The sequence below is a fragment of the Oryctolagus cuniculus genome, chromosome 15 (assembly GCF_964237555.1).
Source record: "Oryctolagus cuniculus chromosome 15, mOryCun1.1, whole genome shotgun sequence".
NCBI classification, from domain to species: domain Eukaryota; kingdom Metazoa; phylum Chordata; class Mammalia; order Lagomorpha; family Leporidae; genus Oryctolagus; species Oryctolagus cuniculus.
Window position 1 is genome coordinate 77,019,867 of NC_091446.1, and position 25,262 is coordinate 77,045,128.

General features: G+C 43.8%; 2 long non-coding RNA genes across 3 annotated transcripts in view; one reads left to right on the forward strand and one right to left on the reverse strand.

Moving 5' to 3' along the window:
* Nucleotides 1-15,395, reverse strand: part of LOC138845407 (uncharacterized) — a 64,900-nt gene extending 49,505 nt beyond the window's left edge. The window contains exon 1 of the long non-coding RNA XR_011382502.1: nucleotides 14,711-15,395. This is a non-coding gene — a long non-coding RNA (uncharacterized lncRNA). The remainder of the gene's footprint in view (nucleotides 1-14,710) is intronic.
* Nucleotides 1,523-24,909, forward strand: LOC127488770 (uncharacterized). 2 transcript variants are annotated; one of them, XR_007916616.2, is made up of 4 exons: nucleotides 1,523-1,590; nucleotides 13,203-15,074; nucleotides 22,273-22,381; nucleotides 24,681-24,909. It is a non-coding gene; the product is annotated as an uncharacterized lncRNA (long non-coding RNA). The 2 variants fall into 2 exon arrangements; XR_011382503.1 differs by lacking the exons at nucleotides 1,523-1,590; nucleotides 13,203-15,074 and having other exon boundaries at nucleotides 15,086-22,381.
* Nucleotides 24,910-25,262: the final 353 nt, after the last annotated feature.

Here is a 25,262-nt window from a genome sequence, read left to right on the forward strand (position 1 = left end):
GGACCACACTTTGCCCAAAGCTAAAATGGACATCATGGTTAAGTGTCCATAGGGTCATGTTTATCAGCAACTGTGCCATTATCTCTTGAGTTCCTAGCATTCTTTGTATGAGTCCTCTGGAAACATTAAGTCTTCAGTTCCCACCCTACAGCTCATCACAGTGAAAATCTGAAGTTTCTCCCTTAGAAAATTCATTAATTTATTATTTGAGAGACAGAGACATCTCCCATCTGCTGGTTCTCTTCCCAAACACCTGCCACAGCCAGACCAGGCCTGGGTCTCTAATATGCGTAGGAGGGATCCAACACTTAGCCATCAGTGCTGCCTCCCAGGGTGACATTAGTAGGAAGTTAGAATCAGGAGCAGAGCAACGACTCCAACTCAGGAACTCAGAACTGGGATTAAGGCATTGCAAGCAGCATCTTGGCCACTACACCAAATGTCTCCCCCACCCCCTCCTCCCTTGGCTTCTGGGAGGACACACTGCTAATATTTGGGAAGCTTCTCAGGAACTTCTCTTTGACTCTCTTCTCACTCCATCTACCCCCTTCCTTCACTGAGTAGATTTTATCCACGTAGGAGTGCATGAAAGCAAAGGCCATCAACACCCTGATGATTCTGAACCCAGTTTCCCAAGTCCAGATCATAACTGACTACTAGGTATTTTTGCACTTACCAAACAGAAAGTAGGTGTCAAAACATAAGCCCAGTCTCTTCCTCTTCAAGAAGGTTGTTTGAAAAAATAATTTTTGTTTTAGTTACTAAGGTTACTGTCAATCAAATATCCCAAGGTAAAAATGTAAGACTCATTTTAACCCTTCTTATGCATTATTTTCCTACATGTGTGCAATCAATATAAAGTCCCACTGACCTGATCTCATTCACTTGTTCATTCTAGAATACTGATTTAAAGTTCCCTCCATGTGAAGTAAATAATCCCAGCTGCAGTGATACACAGCTCCAGGGGCACCATGCATTACGTGAGCCATAGTGTTACACATGGGAGACATCCAAATAAGCAATGCACGGCTTTGCCTGCCCTTATGGCTCTTAAAATTTAATACAGGGGCATGGACCTGGGTAAGATAACCATCAAATAAGTGAAAAATTGCCAGAAGATATCCAGAAAAAAGATGACTGAGTCAAGAATTATAGGATGAGAAAAAGATGAAGAGTTGAGTACAAGAAGATAACGGTCTCACACAGAGAACCCTGCCCTGGAGCAGAAGTATCACAGGGCATCATGGTCATGGAAAGGCCAGAGTGGCTGGAGCAGAAATTGCAGTGAAATTGTACAAAATGAGACTGGGAATTTAGAGCCAAGTAGTTCATGCAGAGCCTAGCCCACAGAAAGGAACTGCCTCTGTTCTAAGAATATTGGTAAGACAGAAAGAGAGAAAGAGGGGGAGAGAGAGAAAGAGAGATCTGAATTCTGAAAAAAAATATTTTGGCTGCAGAGTGGCAGCCAGCTTGGCAAGGAGCAAGGGCAGGTGCAGGGGAAGCTGAGGCAGCTATGCCAATGTCCATGATAGGAGAGGGGGATGATCTCTTGAGTCAGTGTGCTGGGACGAGAGACAAGGCAACAGGCTGGTAAGTTATTTAGAAAAAATCAACCGTATGCAATGATGTGTTGACCATGGGAGACAACAGAGAGGAGGACTTTGAATCAGATCCCTACACAGATTCCTCCTCTTGTAATTCAGTGGGTGATGCAGCCATTCACTGACTCAGAGAGCAGGGGAAGGGTATGTGATGGAGAGGAGGGTGGAGGTCTACTCAGGAGATCTTGATCTTAGTTATGGACAGATTGGTTTGCAGGGACTTGCAGGCTTCTAAGAGGAGATATGTATTGCAAGTCTGAAACTCAGAGGAGAGATGAGGTTGCATACAAATGTGTATGCTGTCTGTGTATCGATGATAACCAAAAGTCATTGTGTGTAAGAGAATGTCCAGGAAGAAAAATCTGAGTGAGTTGAGAAATGAGAGCTGTGACTGAATTCTGAGAATGCCAATGTCCGCTTGCTGCGTAGAAAGAAGGAGTTCAGTGAATAAACAGAGAAGACGTGTCCACAGAAGTAGAGGAAATGCCAGGAAAATGCTGTCGTGTGGAAGCCAAGGTAAAAGTGCTTTGAGAACCAGGAGTGATCATTGTTAACAAAGATGTTGCTGAGAGTTTGAGAAGCAGAGCGGGTGGGCGTTTGATGGGCTGGTCAAGGCACTTCTTCAGGCTCCTGTGTGCTGTATCTGAGTGCCTGGTGCAAGTCTGATGATTCCACGTCCCACCCAGCTCCCTGCTAACACACACCCACACCCTGGGATGTGGCACATGATGGGTCATGTACTTGAGCCCCTGCTACCCCCCGCAAGGGAGACCCAGCTGAATCCTGGACTTGGCCTAACCCAGCCCCAGCCCTGGCTGTTGTAGATATTTAGGGGAGTGAACCAGCAAATGGAAAATCTACATTTTTTAACATTTAATAGAATAAAGAGGGCACTAAGAAATATCACTCTTCAGTAGAGTTAACTGGATGTGAAATTATGGGAACCAAAACCACACTGGAGTGGTTGAGGGATGAATGGTGGATAAATAAATGAAAACATTTTAAGAAGTTCAATGAACGAAGCAGGGAGACACTGCAATAGCTAGAAGGAATTTGTGGCTAGGATTTGACTTGTACTTAATGGAAGAGCTTGAACACAATTTAAAAAGCCAATAGGAAAATCTAGTTAACAGGATGAAGCTATGAGTAAGAGAGAGTACATATAATTAATGTGTTCCAATGCTCCCAAGGAAGCAGAACTGAATAGAATCTATTATTCAATATGAGCTGTGGCCTTAGCTCCTGTGAGAGAGGTCTCCTATATTACAAGGAAGAGAGAGAGAGAGAGAGAGAGAGAGAGAGAGAGAGAGAGAGAGAGAGAATGCAGATGCAAGTCACTGGCAGATCTGGGAAGACAAGCAAATTATTACATGAAAGCTATTATTTCAACATGGTTTTTTCCTGTGAAATGGATCTGGAATAAAATGACTTGAGCCAGGACTTTTGCTTCTACATGGCGGAGTAGATGTGCCTTTCTTTCCCCACCCCCCCCACCAATGACAACTTGGAGCCCTGGATATCACATAGGAAAAATAGAAGAAGACTCTGGAAGGTGGAGAGATGGCAGCAGACTGGCTGGACCTTGGGCTGTGAGGAACAATATGTCGGATGAATCCCCCAGGTTTCCTATTTCTCTTTTATATCCTGGACTCGGAGCTGAAGAAGCACACAACTGGGCAACACCAAGGGGCACAAAGCAGCCCCAGCAGCAGAGTACTATTCTCTGTCTCCAAAGTACTAGGAAACATGCAGTTTTGCAAGACAGAAAACTGGGTAATAACTGTTTCACTACAGCAAAAATTACAGAGAAAGGACATGACCCACCCTCACCTGCACCAACAGAAACCAAGAGGCAAGCTTAGACGTCCACCTTTGTGGCACTCAAGTGAGGCTTGTCTCCAACTAGGGCGCTCACAGAGAAGGGAAGGATGAAAATCAGCCCTCTCCATCCATAACTGCCAGGGCAGCGTCAGAGGCATCGTGGTGGGAAACCAGACTTTTATGACTACCCATCAGGGGTAATGAGCAGCCACCCCCCCACCCCCCGCCATCGTGGTATCTGTGAGGACCCAGTGAGGAGCTGGAACTTCCATGTCCAAGCAGAAGTAACAAAGAATTCAATTTTGGATCTCAATGGAGGCTAAGCGGGGAATGTGGATCTCTACTCCTTATGTGGCAGTAACCAGGCAGCATCTACACCTTTTCCTACCAGAGCAGAGAGGTCAACCACACAGAGGATTTCATAAAATCCAGGGCACGTTTGTCACACAGTGGGTTAAGGCACTGCCAGGGACGCAGCCACCCCATATAAGAGGGCAGGCTTGCGTTCTGCCACCTGCACCTCCAGTCCAGCTTCCCAATGCAGCCTGGCTCAAGGATCACAGCTCAGGTGCCTGGGCCCTTGTAAAGAGACCAGGGTGGAGTTCCAGTTCCATGACCATGACCTGGCCCAGCCTAATCCTGATTATTGCCACCATCTGGAGAGTGAGCCAGCAGATAGAAGATCTCTTTCAATCTGTTTCTCTCCCTCCTCTCTTCCCTCCTTCTCTTGCTCTGCCTCTTAATAAATGGAAAAAAAGGCACAAATGTTAAAAATATCCAGCATTGGTCAGCGCTGTGGCTCATTTGGCTAATCCTCTGCCTGTGGTGCCGGCACCCCGGTTTCTAGTCCCAGTTGGGGCTCTGAATACTAGTCTGGTTGCTCCTCTTCCAGTACAGCTCTCTGCTGTGGCACAGGATGGCAGCAGAGAATGGCCCAAGTGCTTGGGTCCCTGCACCCCCATGGGAGACCAGGAGGAAGTACCCAAGTTCCTGGCTCCGGATCGGTGCACACCAGCCATAGCGGCCATTAGGGGAGCGAACCAATGGAAGGAAGACCTGTCTCTCTCTCTCTCTCTCTCTGTCTATAACTCTACCTGTTAAATTAAAAAAAAAATCCAGCATCTCCTAGCATAATACCCCAAATGTTCGGATTTCAATTAACATCCTTCATCATAACAAGAACTAGGAAGATTTAAAAAGGTGTAAAGTAAGATGATCGACAGATGTCAACATGGAGATGACATCAATGTCAGAATTAATCTGACAAGGTCTTTAAAGCAGCTATCATAAAAGTAATCAACAAATGATTAGGAACATACTTGAAACAAAAGACTGGGGGGAACTCAAAATAGAAAGTCTCAATAAGGAAACAGAAAACATAAATAATAATCAAACACAAATTTTGAAAGTGAATAATACAACTGTGAGGAAAAAAGAGTAAAAACAGAATGGGCTCAAAAGCAAACTGAAGAACACAGAGGAAAGAATCAGTGGACTTAAAGACAGAACAATTAGTATTAGATCATCTGAAAAATGAAAATAGAAAATGGATTTTAAAAACAAACAGAGCCTCAGGTGTCAGTGGGACATTACAAAAACATCTGACATGCATGATATCAGAGTCCCAGAAAGAAGAGAAAGAAGGCAGGAATAAAAATAAGTACTCATAAAGTAATAGTTTAAAGCTTTTAAAATTCCATGAAAGACATAAAACTGATGCAAGATGCTGAGTGAAACCAAAACAGGATAAACCTAAAGAAAGCCATGGAAGACACATTGTATTCACATATCCAGAAACTAAATACACAGAAAATATCTTGAAAGCAAAGCATCTTACCATAAAGGAACAATAATTACAATAACAGCAAATTCCTTCAAAAAAAATGGGGAGGCTGACACTGCACTCCCAAGTTTACAGCAGCCCAATTCACCATAGCAAAAATATGGAATTAACCTAGATGCCCATCAACCGATGACTGGATAAAGAAAATGTGGTATATATACACAACAAAATATTACTCAACCATTAAAAAAAATGAAATCCTGACATTTGCAACAAAATCAGTGAAGCTGGAGGTCATTATGGTAAGTGACATAAGCCAGACACAGAATGGCAAATACCACATTTTATCTTACTGTGGAAGCTACTATATAGAAAGAGTATAAAAATGAAAATGATATGGATGTCATATTATTTAGTGTATATATAGTTATGTGTTTCTCCTCTGAGTTATGCCATCTACATGACAATATACCCTTCCTTTTTCATTTTATAACCACTGTCATGAATCCCATATTGTGTGATATTAATATCCCTGTATTCAAGAAAAATAATATATATGTGTATGCATAGAATATCTACATATGAAGCAAAAACAGCAGAAATGTTAAAAATTGCTAAATCTGGGGTTGCTGTTGTGGTATAATTGGTTAAGTCACTGTCTCTGATGCCCGCATCCCATATGGGCACCAGTTTTAGTGCCAGCTACTCCACTTCAGGTCCAGCTCCCTGCTAATACACTTAGGAAAGCAGCAGAAGACTGGCTCCTCAAGTGGGAGACCTGGGTGAAGTTCCTGGCTCCTAATTTAGCCTGGCCCAGCAGCCATTTCGGGAGTAAACCAGTGGATAGAAGATCTCTTCCTCCCCCCACCCCCCGTAACTCTGCCTTTCAAATAAATAAACCTTTAAAACATTGTTACATCTTCTTTTTTTTTTTTTTTTTTTTTTTTTTTGACAGGCAGAGTGGACAGTGAGAGAGAGAGACAGAGAGAAAAGTCTTCCTTTTTCCATTGGTTCACCCCCCAATGGCCACTGCGGCCAGCGCACCATGCTGCTGATCTGAAGCCAGGAGCCAGGTGCCATTCCTGGTCTCCCATGTGGGTGCAGGGCCCAAGGACCTGGGCCATCCTCCACTGCACTCCCGGGCCACAGTAGAGAACTGGCCTGGAAGGGGGGCAACCGGGACAGAATCCGGCGCCCCAACTGGGACTAGAACCCAGTGTGCCAGCGCTGCAAGTGGAAGATTAGCCTAGTGAGCTGCGGCGCCAGCCAAAACATTGTTACATCTTAAAATAAAGTTTTAAAATGCTTTGAAAAGTAAATAATGGGCCAGCGCCGCAGCTCACTAGGCTAATCCTCCGCCTTGCGGTGCTGGCACACTGGGTTCTACTCCTGGTTGGGGCACCGGATTCTGTCCCAGTTGCCCCTCTTCCAGGCCAGCTCTCTGCTGTGGCCAGGGAGTGCAGTGGAGGATGGCCCAAGTGCTTGGGCCCTGCACCCCATGGGAGACCAGGAGAAGCACCTGGCTCCTGCCATCGGATCAGCGCAGTGCCCTGGCCACAGCGCGCTGGCTGCGGCAGCCATTGGAGGGTGAACCAATGGCAAAAGGAAGACCTTTCTCTCTGTCTCTCTCTCTCACTGTCCACTCTGCCTGTCAAAAATAAAATAAAAATAAAAAGGTAAATAATGACATTTTTCAAGTGTTAAAAGAAATGCCATCCCAGAATTCTCTATTCAGTGAAAATATACTTCATCAAAAGAAGGGACATGAAAATGGTCTGGGACAAATGAAAACAGAGAATCTGTCACCAGCAGATTGATCCTAAAAGATGGATAAAGGAAATTCTCTAAACAGAAAGAACAAGGAAGGAATCTTGGAAGATCAGGAAGCAAGGAAGTATACAGGGAGAAAAAATATGAGTAAACAAATAAGCATTCCTCACTGATTTTACTAAATTATGCTTCATGGTTGAAGGAAGAATTAAACACATTTTTATGTGATTGTAAAGATGTTTAAAGAGAACACTTAAGGTAATTTTACTATAGAAAGGAAAGGTAAAAGTGTAGAAAGGGAAGCAGCCCAATATTTCACTGTAAGTGTTAAGAGGAAAACTCTTGTAGAAAGTGAGAAGTTATGTGTGTATAATGTAGTATCTGGAGGAAACACTAGCAAGCTAAGCACAGAGATTTATCCAAAAACACCATCGGTTTGGGTGTTTGGCACAGTGGTTAGGATGCCACTTGGAACACCCACACCCCATACCAGAGTACCTGGCTTAGAGTTACATATTTCAAAAGGTTCAATATACCAAGAAGTTGCAACATTTCTGAATGTGTATTTGTGTATACCAAACAACAGAACTGCAAAATATGTGAAGCAGAAATGATAAAGTAAAAGGGAAAATGGAAAAACCTATAATTACAGTTAGTGACTTCAACACCCCACTCCCAACAAACAACAGAAAAACTAGCAAAAAAAATCAGCAAGGATAGAAGAATCAACAACTTTATCAGTCAATAGCATCTAATCAATGTTTCTAGAACACCTCATCCAACTGCAGATTACATTTTTTATCAAATGCTCACAAAATATTCACAAAGTTACATCAGATTCCAGGCTCTAAAATCATCCCCAACCAATTTAAAAGAGTTAAAGTCACGAAGAGTATATTCTTCTGCCACAATGGAATCAAACTGGACATCAGTAACAGGAATAAAATGTGGAGAACATCAAAACACTTGGAAAATAAGCAACACAGTTGGAAATAATCCATAGATGAAAGACAAAGTTTCTAGGGAAATTTTTTAAAAATCTCCAAATTGCAAAATCAAAATTTGTGGTACACTGCTATAGCAGTGCTAAGAAGAAAATGTATATTACTAAATATACACATATATATATAAGAAAAGTAATTATACATAATTAATACAATAATATAGGCTCCCATCTCAAAAGCCTGAGGGGAGCAGAGCAAAATAAATCCAAAGAAGCAACAGGAATGCAAAAACCTCCACTCTCAGCAATCCTATTCAATACAGTCTTGGATTTCAATCTAGCATAAGACAAGAAAATAAAGCATACAGGTTGCAAAGGAAGAAACAAAACTGTCCCTATGTCCAGATGCCATAATTTTCTACATAGAAAATCTCAGGAAATCTACCCCTTGCCTCCAAAAATACTTTTTATACATTTTACCTGAATTTAGTAAGGTTGCAGGATACAAGGTCAATATACACAAAAAACCAACTGATTCTGAATGTACTATCAGTGAGCACATGAATACAATAATTTAAAATAAAGTATCATTAATTTTAAAAATGATAAACTTTAGTATGCTAAAAATCCACAAAATATTCACAAAATAAATCAAATAACATCTAATTAGAAAGATATCCTATGTTCATGATATAGTAACTATGTCAATTATCCCTAAATTGAGATACAAGCTTAATGCAATTGCAACTAAATTTATAAGAATCTTAGAGATAGGGGTGAGATTAGTCTATAATGTATATGAAAAGGCAAATAACTAGAATAACTAAAACAACTTTGAAGAAAAAGTGCAATAAATAAATCTGTCAGTTTAGGTGCTGTGGCATAGTACATTAAGTCTCCCTGCAGTGCCTGCATCCCATATGGGCACCAGTTCGAATCCCAGCTGCTCCACTTCTGATCCAGCTCCCTGCTGATGACCTAGGAAAACAGTAGAGGACAGGCCAGGTGCTTGGGTCCCTACACCCACATGGGAGACCCAGAGGAAGCTCCTGGCTTCTGCCTTCTGATCAGCCCAGCTCCACCCATGGCGATCATTTGCGGAGTGAACCAACAGATGGAGGACCTCTCTGTCTGTAACTCTGCCTCTCAAATAAATCTTTAAAAATAAATAAATAAATAGGAAGAAATAGCTTAAGAGATCTGTGTGATATTTGTAGATGGGTACACAAATAGACGATGAGAAGAGAATAGGGAACTAAAAAAACAAAGCAAAGATGTTCAACTTCTTTTGACAATAGTGAAGAGCAAGTCGACAGCAGAAAGGTAGACTTTTTACACTTGATCTCAGCAAAAAGGCCAAGAAGTGATAAAGGTAAGATTTTTAACAAATAGTCCTGGAGCAATAGGCTACCCAGAGGAAAACAATTAAACTCAACCTAAGTCTCACAGCTTGTTTAAAATGGAGCTCAAAATGAATCACAAACTTAAATATAAAATGACAAAATGTCCAGAAAACTATAAAGCAGTAAAGAATAAGGTAGGGGCCAGCGCCATGTCTCACTTGGTTAATCCTCTGCCTGCAGCACCGGCATCCTGTATGGGCTCCGGGTTCTAGTCCCGGTTGCTCCTCTTCCAGTCCAGCTCTCTTCTGTGGCCTGGGAGGGCAGTGGAGGATGGCCCAAGTGCTTGGGTGCCTGCACCCACATGGGAGACCAGGAGGAAGCACCTGGCTCCTGGCTTCGGATCAGTGCAGCGCCGGCCATAGCGGCCATTTGGGGGGTGAACCAAGCAGTGGAAGGAAGACCTTTCTCTCTGTCTCTCTCTCTCACTGTCTATAACTCTACCTGTCAAATAAATTTAAAAAAAATTTTAAAAAAGAATGAGGTAAACACTTTAAGACATGTATTTACAAAGAACACAGATGACAAAGGACTATGTAGAAAATGTAAAAAACTCTCACAACTGAACACTAAAATAAGAATCCAGATAGAAAACATGCATTCCACCTAAGAAGTATGCAGTTGGGAAATAAGCCCATGATAATATCATTATCCATGAGGGAAATGCAAATAAAAACCACCTGGGACATCAGTATAGACCTATCAAATTGGCTCAAATAAAAATCACTTAAAATATGCAATGTTAGCAAGGATGTGGAGAAACTGAATCAACTCTACCTTGCTAATGAGACTATGAAATGGTACAGCTACATGGGCAACCAGCTTGGTAGTCTCTCAACACTAAATTAATAATAAATTAAATGTGAAAGTGCCAGAGGTTTTTATCCCTCAAAAATTAATTCCTACATTCATATAAAATACTTCATATCTATAGCAGCTTAATTTTTAATAGGCAAGAACTGGAATCAACCCTGATGGACCTTAGTGAGCAATACCAGACCATCCATCCCACGGATGTTAATACAAAGGATGGAACTATGGGTACGCACAGTGACCTATAGGAGCTATGGGTACGCACAGTGACCTATAGGAGCTATGGGTACGCACAGTGACCTATAAGAGCTATGGGAACGCACAGTGACCTATAGGAACTATGGGTATGCATGGTGACCTATAGGAACTATGGGTAAGCATGGTGAACTATAGGAACTATGGGTATGCATGGTGAACTATAGGAACTACGGGTATGCATGGTGACCTATAGGAACTATGGGTATGCATGGTGAACTATAGGAACTACGGGTATGCATGGTGACCTATAGGAACTATGGGTACACACGGTGACCTATAGGAACTGTGAGTATGCACAGTGACCTATAGGAACTATGGGTACACACAGTGACCTATAGGAACTATGAGTATGCACAGTGACTATAGGAGCTATGGATATGCACACTGACCTATAGGAACTATGGGTACGCACAGTGACCTATAGGAGCTATGGGTACGCACAGTGACCTATAAGAGCTATGGGTACGCACAGTGACCTATAGGAGCTATGGGTACGCACAGTGACCTATAGGAGCTATGGGTACACAGAGTGACCTATAAGAGCTATGGGAACGCACAGTGACCTATAGGAACTACGGGTATGCATGGTGAACTATAGGAACTACAGGTATGCATGGTGACCTATAGGAACTATGGGTACACACGGTGACCTATAGGAACTATGAGTATGCACAGTGACCTATAGGAACTATGGGTACACACAGTGACCTATAGGAACTATGAGTATGCACAGTGACTATAGGAGCTATGGATATGCACACTGACCTATAGGAACTATGGGTACACAGTGACCTACAGAAACTATGGGTACGCACGGTGACCTATAGGAACTATGGGTATGCACAGTGACCTATAGGAATCTCCAGAGAACCATGCTGACTGATAAAACCCAGTCCCCGGGGCACCTACTCTGTGTGACTGCACACAAATGACATTCAGGATGTGACAGTCATGGAGCCGTGGGACAGACTGGAGCCTGTCAGAGGGAATGGGTGTGGCTCTATGAGGGTGACATGAAGTCTTGTGAGGTCCAAAACATTCTCTCCCTTGGCTGTGCCCATTGTGGTCTCCTGGCTTTGGAACTGTACTGTAACTCTGCAAGAGGCTGGTTCTGCAGGAGACTGGATACAGGGTCCAGGGACCCTCTCTGTACTGTGTCTCACCCCATTACATGAATTTATAGATACTGCAAAATAAACAGGAAAGTTTGACTTTAGAATTACTGAGTGAGGGAGAAGAGGCATGCTTCCGCACATTAAAAGTGTGAAAACTTTCTAGGGATAGTAAAGGAAAAGTCAGCCCACAAGTTCTGGTAGGACCCCTGCTGTCTTGGAGATTGGTGATCAGGAATTTAGAATGCGGCAATCTGCTCTGTTGTGTGAGCTTTCATTACCTGTGCTGCACTGTCTTGGTATAGAAATGGAGAAAACAGGTGGTGGGGTTTGTCCAGGACAGGGGCATGACAACAAGGTGCAAGAACAATAAGCAACCAAGGACAATTTTTCTCAAATCCCTCTCTGTTCTCTCCATGCTGCTTGGGCTCAGAATCCTGTTTGCATTTCTTATATGGGCTGAGTGTGTGCTCAGGGCCACACGGGTCCTTGGACTCTACCACACTGCACTGTCTGCCCTCAGCAACCAGAAACTAGCCTAGGCTCAGTCCTCCCGCCCTGCACTGCTACAGGTGCTGTGGTTAAGGATGAAGATGAAGGGGGTCACAGCGACCCGGGTTGCAATGTGGACTTAAGCAGGGAAAAGAGAATCTCCTAGTCTCTACCATCTGATTTCATGGTGTAGTGAGAACTAAATGATAAAACGCACACACACACACACACACACACACTCACACACAAATGAACACAGAGCCAATCATTGAGTCAGCCCCCAGTATCTATTGACCCAAAGGGCTTGAATCTGGCCCCAGCCCCACTGCCACACATCCCTCCTGGGTGGCCGTTCCCTGATTCAAGTTTTACAACCAGCATCTGCGTAAAACAAAGCCCTGGTTTATAGTGCCTGTGGATCTCCATGGTTTGTATGGCCTGTACAATGTACTAAAGTGACCACACATAAACACACCATAGGCTCTTGTGAGTTGTTAGGAGCAGGTTCCAGCACTGACACTAGAGCTACCCTGGGCCACAGGTTAAGCCCTGCCTTGGCCCTTTCCTAAGAATTCCTTACTAGCCCATGCCCAAGAGGCCACCCGAACATGATCTGTTAGAAAGCTGCCCCCTTTTCTCTCCCAGGGATGACTCTGGGTAAAGGAGGCAGTAGTGTCATCTCTAGACACAAGAGAATGCAACAATTCTGATGGACAGAGAAACACAACCTCAATTATAGCCAGGGGTCATCTCATTACTTGGATGGCCAACACTGCCCTCTGGGCTCTTTATACCACTTCTGTTTATCTCACAGTTGCTAGAAGCACCTGTCTGCAACTTTACTTCTCATAAGTAAGTTGCCCCGGGTCTTCTGTTTCTACTAAGACCAACATTTCCAAGAACAACAACCAGAAAAACTGCATAAAACAAAAGCATCTGGTTGCAAGTTATTTGGGAGCTACTGAAAGATCCAGGAGTTGAGGGCCACAGTCCTGTGGAGAATGGTGTGAGGTGCTTCCCACTGGCAGTAGCCACTTTGGTCTGCAGCAAGGAGCTGAGAAGCCAGCCAGAGAATGGACCAGAAGCCAAGGGAAGATCATTACCCAGGCAGAGCTTTCCACATATCACAGAACCAGGGGAACAAAAGGTGGAGTTTGGGCCAATGAAAACATCCAGATCTTCTTAATGGTGTATGTTTATTTATTTCAGGGAGCTGGGAGAACTCCCATCCATTGGCTTATTCACCAAATGTCCACAGCAGCCAAGGATGAAGCTGGGAACCAGTATCTCCATCCAAGTCTCCCTTGTGAATGGAAAAACAAATTATTTGAGCCATGATTGCTGCCTCCCTGGGTCTGCCTTGAACGGAAGCTGAATCCAGGAGCCAGAGCCAGCAATCAAAACTAGATACCATGACGTGAGATGTGGGCATCTGAGCCACTAGGCGAACTGCCAATTTCCAGCATCTAGACCTTGAGGGACCAAAATCCTGGAGAACAGCAGGTCACAGTAAAACACAAGCAGACCAGATGCCAGTTTTCCTACTACAACATTAGGTTAAAAAGACTAAGAAGTAGAGGGGAAGAAAGAATGGGAAAGAGGAGTGCAGGGTTTGGTCATTTTAGTAAGAGGCCGACTTAGGGTTCTGAGAATCAGCCATCAGGAGGCGTTGGTAAACGTCACTGATTTTCACTTGGGATCCCTGGAGGTCCACAGCCTAGGGGTGGAGATGAAGCCAGACTCTTCTAAGGAAGGAAATGCAGACTCGAGCCAGGGCCACCCCAAAAGATTGAGTTATGGCCCTCATGCTATTTGCCTGGTCTATGATAGAGTGAATTATCTCTGGGCAATGAGATTATCATTCTGAGCCTTCATAAGTTTTTAATACAATGTCCAACTTTCAATAAGATGTTACCAGGCATGAACATAAAATAACCTCGCTGGCATCTAGTCCAGCACACTAAGGAGCTTGTAGATCATCAGTTCATATGCATAACAAGTAAAAAACACTGGACAAACTCAAAAAACAGAAAAACTCTTCCTAACCTGGTCGAAGAAAGAAGCTCACAGGGTAAATCACCCCGACCAAAATTATAAACAAAGCAGCAGGGGCAGAGAATCCCAACCTCCATTAGGGGCTCTGGAGAGGAGCGGGACAGGAAAAGTCTCCTCACTCTTCACGAGCTTACTTCCCAGAGTTCTACTATGTGGGCCATGAACATATTAATAATTTTAAATATTTATTTATTTATTTGAAAGTCGTGGTTAGAGAGGGAGAGACAGAGAGAAAGGTCTTCCACCTGCTGGTTCACTCCCCAGATGGCCAGAATGTCCAGGCCAGGGGCAAGGGCGAAGCCAGGAGCCTCAAACTCCATCCAGGTCTCCCATATGGGTGCAGCGGCCCAGGTACCGGGGCCATCCTCTGCTGCTTTCCCAGGGGCACTAGCAGGGAGCTGGACAGGAAGTGGAGCAGCCGAGACTCCAACCAGAACCCCAAATGTATTAATTTTGATGCAGGCTCTTGTCTACTTCCGAGACAGAAATACAAAACGCAGACCGGTCCCACGCACAAATAGGAACGGAGGTTACGTAGCACTCGGGAAACAAACACACATTCAGGCCCGAGTGTGGGCCGCCCCTCACAGAGAAATGCTCAACATGAGCGGGCCAAAGAACTGCCCGTGGGCAAGAGAGAAAAAAACGAAAATGGTACCTACAGTTGGGGTGTCCGTGCACGCGTCGGAGATAGAGAGCAGGAAAGCACCAAGGTGGACGGCTCTGCGCGGGGAAAAGCACGCACAAGCGGTCCCTGGCTCTGCGCGTGGAGCACTCCGCGCGTGGAGCGCTCCGCGGAGAAAAAGAGAAAACAGCAGCTTTCATCTGCGCTGGAGGTGCAGCTCCTTCCGGCTGGTGCGCCCTCCGATTGGCTCCAGGAACCTGTGGGGTGTGAGCATGCATCCAGGACCCGGATGTGACAGGTGCATTCTGGGAAGGCGGGTGTATCACACTGACAGTTAAAGACATAGCCTTCCACTGCAGGAGAGGAAAGAGTTCCAGGCCCCTAACCGCCGTGTTCTTCAAGTGAGTCTTGGAGGAAACTCCCCGAATGGGTTCTGGCATTGGGAGGGGGAAAGCAACCGTTTAAAACCCCACATAGCATTTTGTTCTTCACAAAGCCTAAGCTTTTGTGGGTTTTTTGTTTTTTCCCTCAGAGCCTAACTAACCTGGGGGAAAGGAAATATCCAGCTCTAGCTCCCCTCTCACCATACATATTTTTTTTTAATTATGTACTCAAGAGGCAGAGTTACAGAGAGACAGAGAGAGAGGTCTTCCATCCACTGGTTCACTCCCCACATGGCCGCAATGGCCAGAGCTGGGCCAGGCTGAAGCCAGGAGCCAGGAGCTTCTTCTGGGTCTCCCACGTGGGTGAAGGGGCCCAAGGACTTGGGCCATCTTCCACTGCTTTCCCAGGCCATCAGCAGGGAGCTGGATTGGAAGTGGAGCACATGGAACTCGAACCGTTGCCCATATGGGATGCTGGCAATGCAGACAGAGGCTCTACCTACTGCGCCATGGTACCACCCCCACTCCCCATATTTTTCCAACTGGGATGGCAGCATGGGAACTGAGAAGCATCTGTGAAGTCCAAAGTCCAGGAGCATAGGCTCAGGAGGAGATGGAACCTGACCATAGGACTGCAGAGGGTCTCCCTGTCCCCACACCTACAGCCACACTGTTAAATGCATGCTCATCTCATTCCCTTACTGAGTACATTTGGTCAGGTTTGCAACAGAAAAATCACAGGACATACTACCCGCTGAAAACACAGTTTGAAGAGACAGGGCAAGCTCTGGAGTAAGATTGATGGATGTCAGGGATCTTGGAATTACCAGCCCAGGGACTTGAAACAACCAAGATAAATACACAAAAGTAGACATTGTAGGGGCTGGCATTGTGGCACATTGAGTAAAGCCACCACCTGCAACGCTGGTGTTCCATACTAGAGCACTGGTTTGAGCTCTGGCTGCTCTGCTTCCTTTTTTTTTTGGTTGTGGTCGTGGTTGTTTTAAAAATTATATATTTGAAAAGCAGAATTACACAGAGAGATAGGGAGACAGAGAAAGAGAGTGAATCTTCCATCTGCTCATTCACTTCCCCAAACGGCCACAAAGGCTGGGGTGATCCCAACCAAAACCAGCAGCCAGAAACTCCATGCATGCCTCCCACATAGGTAACAGGGACCCAAGCACTTGGGCCACCATCTACTGCTTTCCTAGATGCATTAGCAGGGAGCTGGATTGGACACAAAGCAGCCAGTACTCAAACTTGTGCTCATATGGGATGTCAGAGTCTCAAGTGGCAGCTTAACCCGCCGTGTCACAATGTGAATCCCTGCTGCTCCACTTTTGATCTAACTTCCTGCCACCCACATGGGAAACCAGATGGAGTCCCTGGCTCCTGGCCTTAGCCTATTCCACCCCTGGGTATTACAGCCATTTGGAGAGTGACCCAGTGGATGAAGACTCTCTCTCTCTCTCTCTCTCTCTCTCTCTCTCTCCATCTTGCTTTGTCATTCTACCTTTCAAATACATAAATAAATGCATATTTTTAAAAGTTGATAACATGTATAAATAGGAGAAAGTAAGCAGAGAGATGACAATGTTGACAGTCTTGACAGAAACTGATGGGGACAAGACATAGGGTAGCAGAAATGAAGACTGCTTTTGATGAGATCATGGGTAACCTGGATGTAGCTGAGAAAAAGAGGCTGTGGCAACAGGAACTTCCAAAAGTGGAAAAAAAAAAAAAAGACTGAAACAATGGAGCATAATATCCAGGAACTGTCAGACAACCACAAAAGGTGTAACAGATAGGTAATGGGGGGGAAATATACACAAAACAAAAGAGCTGTTTAGTGTTTAGAGCTGTCATGAAGAAGAACCTCCCCGAATTAATGTCAGACACCAAGCCACACAGCCAGGAAGTTCAAAGAATAAAGAAAAGGACAACATTCCGCCCCCCCAATCCAAAAGGCGGGCAACTAGAAGCATCATATTCCAATGCAGAAAATCAAAGATAAAGAACAAATCCTGAAGGAAGCCAGAGAGGAGAATGCAGAGGAGCAGAGATAAACATCGCATCTGACTGCGATGCCTCGGAAGCCAAGCCATCCAGCCAAAGGGTGAATTATTTAAAGTGTTGAGAGAAAACAAACACCCAACTCAAATACCGTGCGCTACAGAATTACCCTTCAACAGTGAAGGAGAAATAAAACTTTCTCAGACAAAAAACAATTGGGAAATTTGTTGCCAGTAAACCTGCCTTGCATGAAATGTTAAAATAAGTTTTCAGAGAAAGGGAAGATGTTGTCAGACCTCAGACTACACAAACAAAGAAGGATCCTGGGAGAAGGAACAGGCAGAGGTAAAATAAACACTTTTCATTTTTCTTACTTGTAACTGATCTAATGAGTAACAATTGATTCAAAATAATAAGAGCTACAATATTTTCAATGATTATAGCTTTTATAAATGGAAGGAATGACAACAGTGATACAAAGAATGGGAAGGAAGAAATAGGACTACTTTGTTATTATAAGGTATTTGCTCTATTTATGAAGTCTTTTATTTGGAAATGGACTGAATTAGTTGTAAATGTTTAAAACAATTATAGATTAAAAATGTATATGACAGATATAGATCAATGATGATGAAATGGAGAAAGATAGAGAAGCTTTATATTAATAAAAGAAAAAGGGAGAAACTACATTAATCTCAGGTTGTATAGATTTCAGAGCAAGGAAAATTATCAGGGATCAAGAGGGGCACTGGAAAGCAGGTAGACTTGAATTAAGAAATAGCGCTCCTTACTGTGTGTGCACCTAAAAACAAAACATCAAAATACGTGAAATGAAAACTGATAGAACTCCAAGGCATGAGTCCGCTGTTACATTTGGAACTTCAAAATCCCATTATCTATAAGGGCCAGGTCCTGCAGGTAGAAAATCAGGAAAATCAGCTGAACTCAACACCCCCATTAATCAACTGGATGTAGTTCACATGTATAGATTATTGCATCCAACCAAATCAGAACACACACTCTTCTCAAGTCTGGGGGGACCATTCACCAACATAGCCCGCTTGGGAAGACTTTTAAAAAAGTGGAAATCATACAATATTTGATTGCAGACCAAAATGGAACTGAAGTGTTAGTTGGTGACCAAAAGATATCTGGTACATCCCCCAATACTTGAATTTCTTCCTGTATTGCATTATGGTCATAGAACATAATTTTCATGATGATAACTTTTTTAGAATGTACTGTTGCTTCCTTTGTATCCTAGTGCATGATCAATTTTGGGAATGTTAACATTTGTACTTGAAAAGTATATATATTTTCTGATAACCAAGGGTAAAATTCTATAAGTTAGTATGTTTTCCTCCTGAATAAATTATTCACATCTATATATCAAACTTACTTGGAGATTAAACAACTCATTTCTAAATAACATATAGATCAATGAAGAGATCAAAAGAAATATTTAGAAATATGTTTAACTGGGCTGGCGCTGTGGCTCACTAGGCTAATCCTCCGCCTTGTGGCACCAGCACACCAGGTTCTAGTCCCGGTTGGGGCACCAGATTCTGTCCCGGTTGCCCCTCTTCCAGGTCAGCTCTCTGCTGTGGCCAGGGAGTGCAGTGGAGGATGGCCCAAGTGCTTGGGTCCTGCACCCCATGGGAGACCAGGAGAAGTACCTGGCTCCTGCCATCGGATCAGCACGGTGCGCTGGCAGCAGCGCGCTGGCCGTGGAGGCCATTGGAGGGTGAACCAATGGCAAAAGGAAGACCTGTCTCTCTCTCTCACTGTCCACTCTGCCTGTCAAAAAAAAAAATATGTTTAACTAAATGGACTGAAAATGCAACTTTTCAGAATTTGCAACATGAATCAAAAGCACTGCTCTGAGAGAAATTGTTAGCATTGAATGACTACTTTAGAAAAAATGTTCATAAGTGAGTCATCAGTGCTTCCACATAAGGAAACAGGAAAAAGAACAACAAATTAAATCCAAAGCAAACAGAGGGAAAGAAATAACAAAAATTAAAGCAGTAATCAATGCATTCAAAAACAGAAGGTCAGGGCTGGTATTGTAGTGAAGCAGCTTTAGCCACCACCTGTGACATTGGCATCCCTATGGGCACCAGTTCAAGTCCTGGATGCTCCACTTCCAATCCAACTCTCTGCTGACACACCTGGGAAAAGCCCAAGATCTCTGGCCTCTGCACCCATGTGGGAGACCTGGATGAAGTTCCAGGCTCTATTTTGGCCTGACCCAGCCCTGGCCGTTGTGCCCATTTGGGAAGTGAACCAACTGATATAAGATATCTCTCTCTCTTTTTCCTCTTTCTGTAACTCTACCTTTCAAATAAATAATTTTTTTAAATAGCCAGGAATTCGTAAAGAATATCGGTGAAACAACAAATTTGTTCTTTGAAAGATGAATAAAATCAATAAGCCTCTATTAAGCTAACTAAGAAAAAAAGGAAGAAGGTAGAAATGACTAATATCAGAAATGAAAGAAGGTATACAACTAAAGATTTTATAGACATGGAAAACAAAATCAAAAGATACTATGAACAACTTTATGTAAACAAATTTGATAACCCTAGATGAAATAGATCAGATTCTTGGAAGACACAAATTTCAAGACTCACACAAGAAAAAGTAGACCTACATCTACTAAAGAATTTAAATTGAGGCTGGCATTTTGGCACAGTGGGTAAAGCCACCACCTGTGATGCCAGCATCCCATGTGGTCACCAGTTTGACTCCCAGCAGCTCCATTTCCAGCCCAGCTCCCTGCTAATATGCCTGGAAAAGCAATGTAAAATGGCCCCAAGTGATTGGGCCTCTGTACCCACTTGGGACCCCCAGAAGAAGCTCCAGGCTCCTGGCTTTGGATTGGCCCAGCTATAGCTATTGCAGACATTTGGGGAGTGAACAAGCTGATGGAAGATCTCTCTCTCTCTCTGTCTCTCCCACTCTTTGTAAGCTCTGCCTTTCAAAAATATAAGTAAATCTTTTGAAAATGGAATTTGAGTCAATAATCAATAAGCAGTCAATAGAAACAGATGTATCCCTCCCAAATATGTATAGGAAAATTACCCCAATACCTACAAGATCTTCCAGAAAACAGAAGCAAAGAAAATGCTCCCTTATTTATTCTAGTATGCCAGCATTATTCTGATACCAAAAACCAAAGTCATTATAAGAAAATAAAACTGCAGACCAGTATTTCTCATGAACATAGATCCAAAAATCTTCAACAAAATATTAAGAATTTTAAAAAAGAGATTGATTTATTTGAAAGAGTTACAGAGAGAGGAGAGGGAGGGAGGGAAAGAGAACAGAAAAGAAAGAGGAGAGGAGAAGAAGGGAGAGATGAGGAGGGCAGAGGAGGAGAGGAGAGGAGGGGAGGGGAGAAGATCTACCTATGTCCATCAGTTCACTCTCCAAATGACTGCAATGGCTAGAGCTCAGCCAGGCTATTGCGGGCATTTGGGAGTGTGAACAAGAAGATGGGCTCCCTCTCTCTCTCTCTCTCTCTGTCTCTGTCTCATTCTGTCACTTTGCCTTTTAGATAAGCAAAAATAAATAAAATTTTAAAAATTTAACAATAAGGGTTGGGGTACTTCCAGTAATGCCAGCATCCCATATGAGGAACAGTTTGAGTCATGATTGCTCTGCTTCTAATCTGGCTCCCTGCTCATGCACCTGAGAAGCCAGCTGAAGGTGGTCCAAGTTCTTGGGCCCCTGCCACCATGTGGGCAACCCAGATGAAGTTCCATGCCCTTGGCTTTCTTCTGGCCCAGCCCTGACTGTTGCAGATATTTTGGGATTGAACCAACAAATGGATGATCCTTCTCTTCTCTTCTCTTCTCTTCTCTTCTCTTCTCTTCTCTCTCTCTCTCTCTCTCTACCTTTCAAATAAATAAAATATGTCTTTACAAAATTTATAAAATAAAAATTCAACAATAAGAAATGAACAACCCAATTAATATGGGGCAGAATACCTGAAGACACCTCACCAAAGAAGATATAGGAGTGGCAGGCAAATAAGCATATGAAATGTCATTTTCTTCATCATACCTCATTAAAGAATTACAAACTAAAAAAGCATGATGGAACTGATGTTGAGGGGCAAGAGATCAAGCCACAGCTCATGATGCTGCATCCCACATCAGAGAATCAGCTCCAGTCCAGGTTGCTCCACTTCTGATCAAACTTCCCGATAAAGTGCCTGGAAAACAGCAAAAAAAAAAAAAAAAAAAAAAAATGGTCCAAGGGCTTGGGCGCTGCCATCTATGTGGGCCATCAGGATGGAGTTCCTGGCTCCTGGCTACAGCCTGACCTGGCCCTGGCTGTTACAGACATTTGGAGGGTGAACCAGCAGATGGAAGATACCTCCCCACTCCCCCACCCCATCACTCTGCCTTCCAAAGAAAGAAATCTTTGAAAAATAACAATAGCAGTATTGCATACCTCTTAGAATGACCAAAATACAAAGGCAGCAACAGCACCAAATATGGAGAAATAGGAACTTGGATCTGTTGACCACAGCCACAGCCACTTTGGAAGACAATCTGACACTCTGACCATTTCTGACAAAACAAACACAGCCATACAATCCAGTAATTGTGCTCCTTGGTATTTACCCAAATGAGGGAGAAATTCACACAAATAAGTCTGCACATGGATGTTCCAAGCAGCTTTATTCATAATTTCTGGAACTTGCAAGCATCAAGATGTTCTTCAGTGGGTGAAAGGATTAATGAGCTGTAGCACCTCCAGACAATGAGACATTATTCAGTGCTACAAAGAAATGAGCTATCAAGCCACAGGCAGATAAGGGAGAATCTTACACGCATATCGCTAAGTGGAGGAGGCTAGTCCTAAAGTGTTGTGACCTTTATGGCATTCTGAAAAAGGCAGAACTATGGAGACCAAAAAGAGAAGTGGTTTCCATGGGTTGGGAGTACCAGGAGGATATGAGGCTACGCAGCAACTCCTTATGATTCCCTAATGGGGGGGGAAGGGACATAGACCTTGCTGTGCTTTGAATGTGTCCCCTCCAGCATTTCAGATGTTGAGATTCAATGGCCAACGTGATGTAACTAAGACAGCCTTTAAGAGGTGACCAGATCATGAAACTCCCTACAGCTAGGAGTGGATTTAAGCCCATTTCAAAGAGGGTTTATGCAGCGTTTCGCTCTCTTGCCAGTCTGTCCTCTGCCGTGTGAAGATATATGGTCACTCTCCTCTGGAGGATGCGTCAGCAAGATGGCATCTTGGAAAGACAGCATGGCAGGGCCAGCACTATGGAATAGCAGGTAAACCCACCACCTGCAATGGCAGCATCCCTGATAGGTGCTGGTTCATGTCCCTGCTGCTCCCATGTGGGAGACCCAGATGAAGCTCCTGGCTCCTGGCTTTGGTCTGGCTCAGTCCTGGCTGTTGCAGCCGTCTGGGGAGTGAACCAGCAGATGGAAGATCTCTCTCTCTCTCTCTCTCTCTCTCTCTCTCCTTTCTATCTCTCTGATTTGCAAATTAAAAAAAAATCATTAAAAAAAAGGAAAGAGTATGGCTCTCAGCAGACAACAGAGCATTCTAATGCAATAAATTTCTGTTCAGTTATTTTTGAATAGCAGTACAAACTAAGGCACATGTCATTATACACATTATACATTTGTGAAATCACAGCAGGTCCAACACCAAGAGTGAAAGCTTTCTTTTTTTTTTTTTTAGATTTATTTATTTATTTGAAAGTCAGAGTTACACAGAAAAAGAGAGGCAGAGAGAGAGAGAGGAGAGGTATGTCTTCCATCTGCTGGTTTACTTCCCAATTGGCTGCAATGGCCCGAGCTGTGCTAATCCAAAGCCAGGTGCCAAGAGTTTCTTCTGGGTCTCCCACACAGGTGCAGGGGCCCAAGGACATGGGCCATCTTCTGCTGTTTTCCCAGGCCATAGCAGAGAGCTGGATCAGAAGTGGAGCAGCTGGGACTCTAACTAGCGCCCATATGGGATGCCAGCACTGCAAGCGGTGGCGGCTTTACCAATACGCCCCAGCGCCAGCCCCACAAGAGTGAAACCTTATGTGAGGAGGCATCACTGTGTGCTCGTCAACTCTCACCATGTACTACCCCATGCTGAATGCTGACACCTGCAGAGGCTACGCATACATGGGACAGTGGACAGATGGACATTCTCTGTCATTTTGTTGTGAATCTCAAAGTGCTCTCAAATGTTGTTCATAGTTTGGCAAGGATGAATATTATGAAATGTGGACATTAAAATAATATAAAACAAAATAGAAACATAACCGATATGAAAATGGTCCTGTGGGTGATTTGAGCATTGGACAAAGAAAAAAACAAAGATATGATCAGTGTGTAAAAGGAAAATACATTGAATCAAGTAGATTTTTTAAAAATGAAAAATATGATGGAGATCCTAAGGGATCTAAAGACCCACAGTTTTTTTTTTTTTTAAAGATTTATTTATTTATTTGAAAGAGTTACAGAGAGAGGCAGAGAGAGAGAGATAGAGAGGTCTTCCATCTGCTGGTTCACTCCCCAATTGGGCGTAACAGCCAGTGCTGTGCCAATCCAAAGCCAGGAGCCAGGAGCTTCTTCCAGGTCTCCCAGGAGGGTGTAGGGGCCCAAGGATATGGGTCTGCTGTCCCAGGCCATAGCAGACAGCTGGATTGGAAGTGGAACTGCAGGGTCTCCAACCTGCGCCCATATTGGATGCCAGCACTTCAGGCCAGGATGTTAACATGCTGTGCCACAGCGCCAGCCCCAAGACCACAGTTTTTTAAAAAAATTCTAAATACACATAGATACATAAAAGGGAATGAAAGGGAGAGTGGCTAAAATTTTACCAAATCTGACAAAGGACAACAACTCATGGATTCAGCAATTCTAAAAACCCAAGCATGAGAAATTCAAACAAGCCTACAACTAAAGGTGCTGTAGTAGAACTTCTGAAAACCAAAGACCAAAGGAAACCAAAAATCAGCCAGAGGGCAGGAAAGCATGTATCATTCAAAGGCAAAACACTAGAGTTAAGAAGTAACTTCAGCAGGAGAGCTGGAGGCCAGAAAAAAAGGAGAAAGTGCTGGCCTAGAATGCTTTGTCCCTTAGAGAGGGAAAAACAGTGTGCAGACAGGAGGGACTTGAAAAAGCTTCTGAGGAAATTGAATTAAAACAGAAGTTTAGGGGCCTGCACCTTGGCTCACTTGGTTAATCCTCGGCCTGTGGCGCCAGCATCCCATTTGGGCACCGGGTTCTAGTCCCGGTTGCTCCTCTTCCAGTCTAGCTCTCTGCTGTGGCCCGGGATGGCAGTAAAGGATGGCCCAAGTGCTTGGGCCCTGTATCTGCATGGGAGACCAGGAGGAAGCACCTGGCTCCTGGCTTCAGATGGGTGCAGCGTGCCGGCCATAGCGGCCATTTGGGGGTGAACCAATGGAAGGAAGACTTTTCTCTCTGTCTCTCTCCCTCTCACTAACTCTGCTTGTCAAGTAAAAAAAAGAAAAAAAAAAGAAGTCAGAAGTTTATAGGGGCTGGCACAGTAGGTTAATCTTCTGCCTGTGGTGCTGGCATCCCATATAGAATGTTGTTTGTGTTTCAGCTGGATCCAGCTCCCTGCTGTTGGCCTGGAAAAGCAGTGGAAGTGTTTGGGTCCTTGCACCCATGTGGGAGACCCAGAAGAAGCTCCTGGCTCCTGGTTTTGGATCAGCCCAGCTCTGGCCATTGCAGCCATTTGGGGAGTGACCTGGCAGATGGAAGACCTTTGTCTCTGTCTCTCCTTCTCTCTGTCTGTGACTCTACCTCTCAAATAAATAAATCTTTAAAGAAAAGAGAGATAAGTTATTTGGATGCAAAAGTTTTTTATGTATGGCTTCTTTGCAATCCATGTTTCTTCATGGTACGGTTTTCCATGACGGTTTTGAAGACCCTCATATGTGTTTGGTCTTCCTCCAAAAAGTCAGGGTGATGTTTATCACTGGGAGAACAAATGTGAAAGGAAGTCCTAACAGGATTCTTCTGGTAGGAAAAAGAATTCCCAGAAAGAAAGAGAGAGGAAAAAATAGAGACACAGAAAAAATAAATATAAGGATAAGCACAAATGATTACTGACTGCAGATAACCACAGCAATGGTTAGGCAGGAAGTTGGAAATTAGCTGTGTGTTTGAGAAGGGCCTAAGGAAA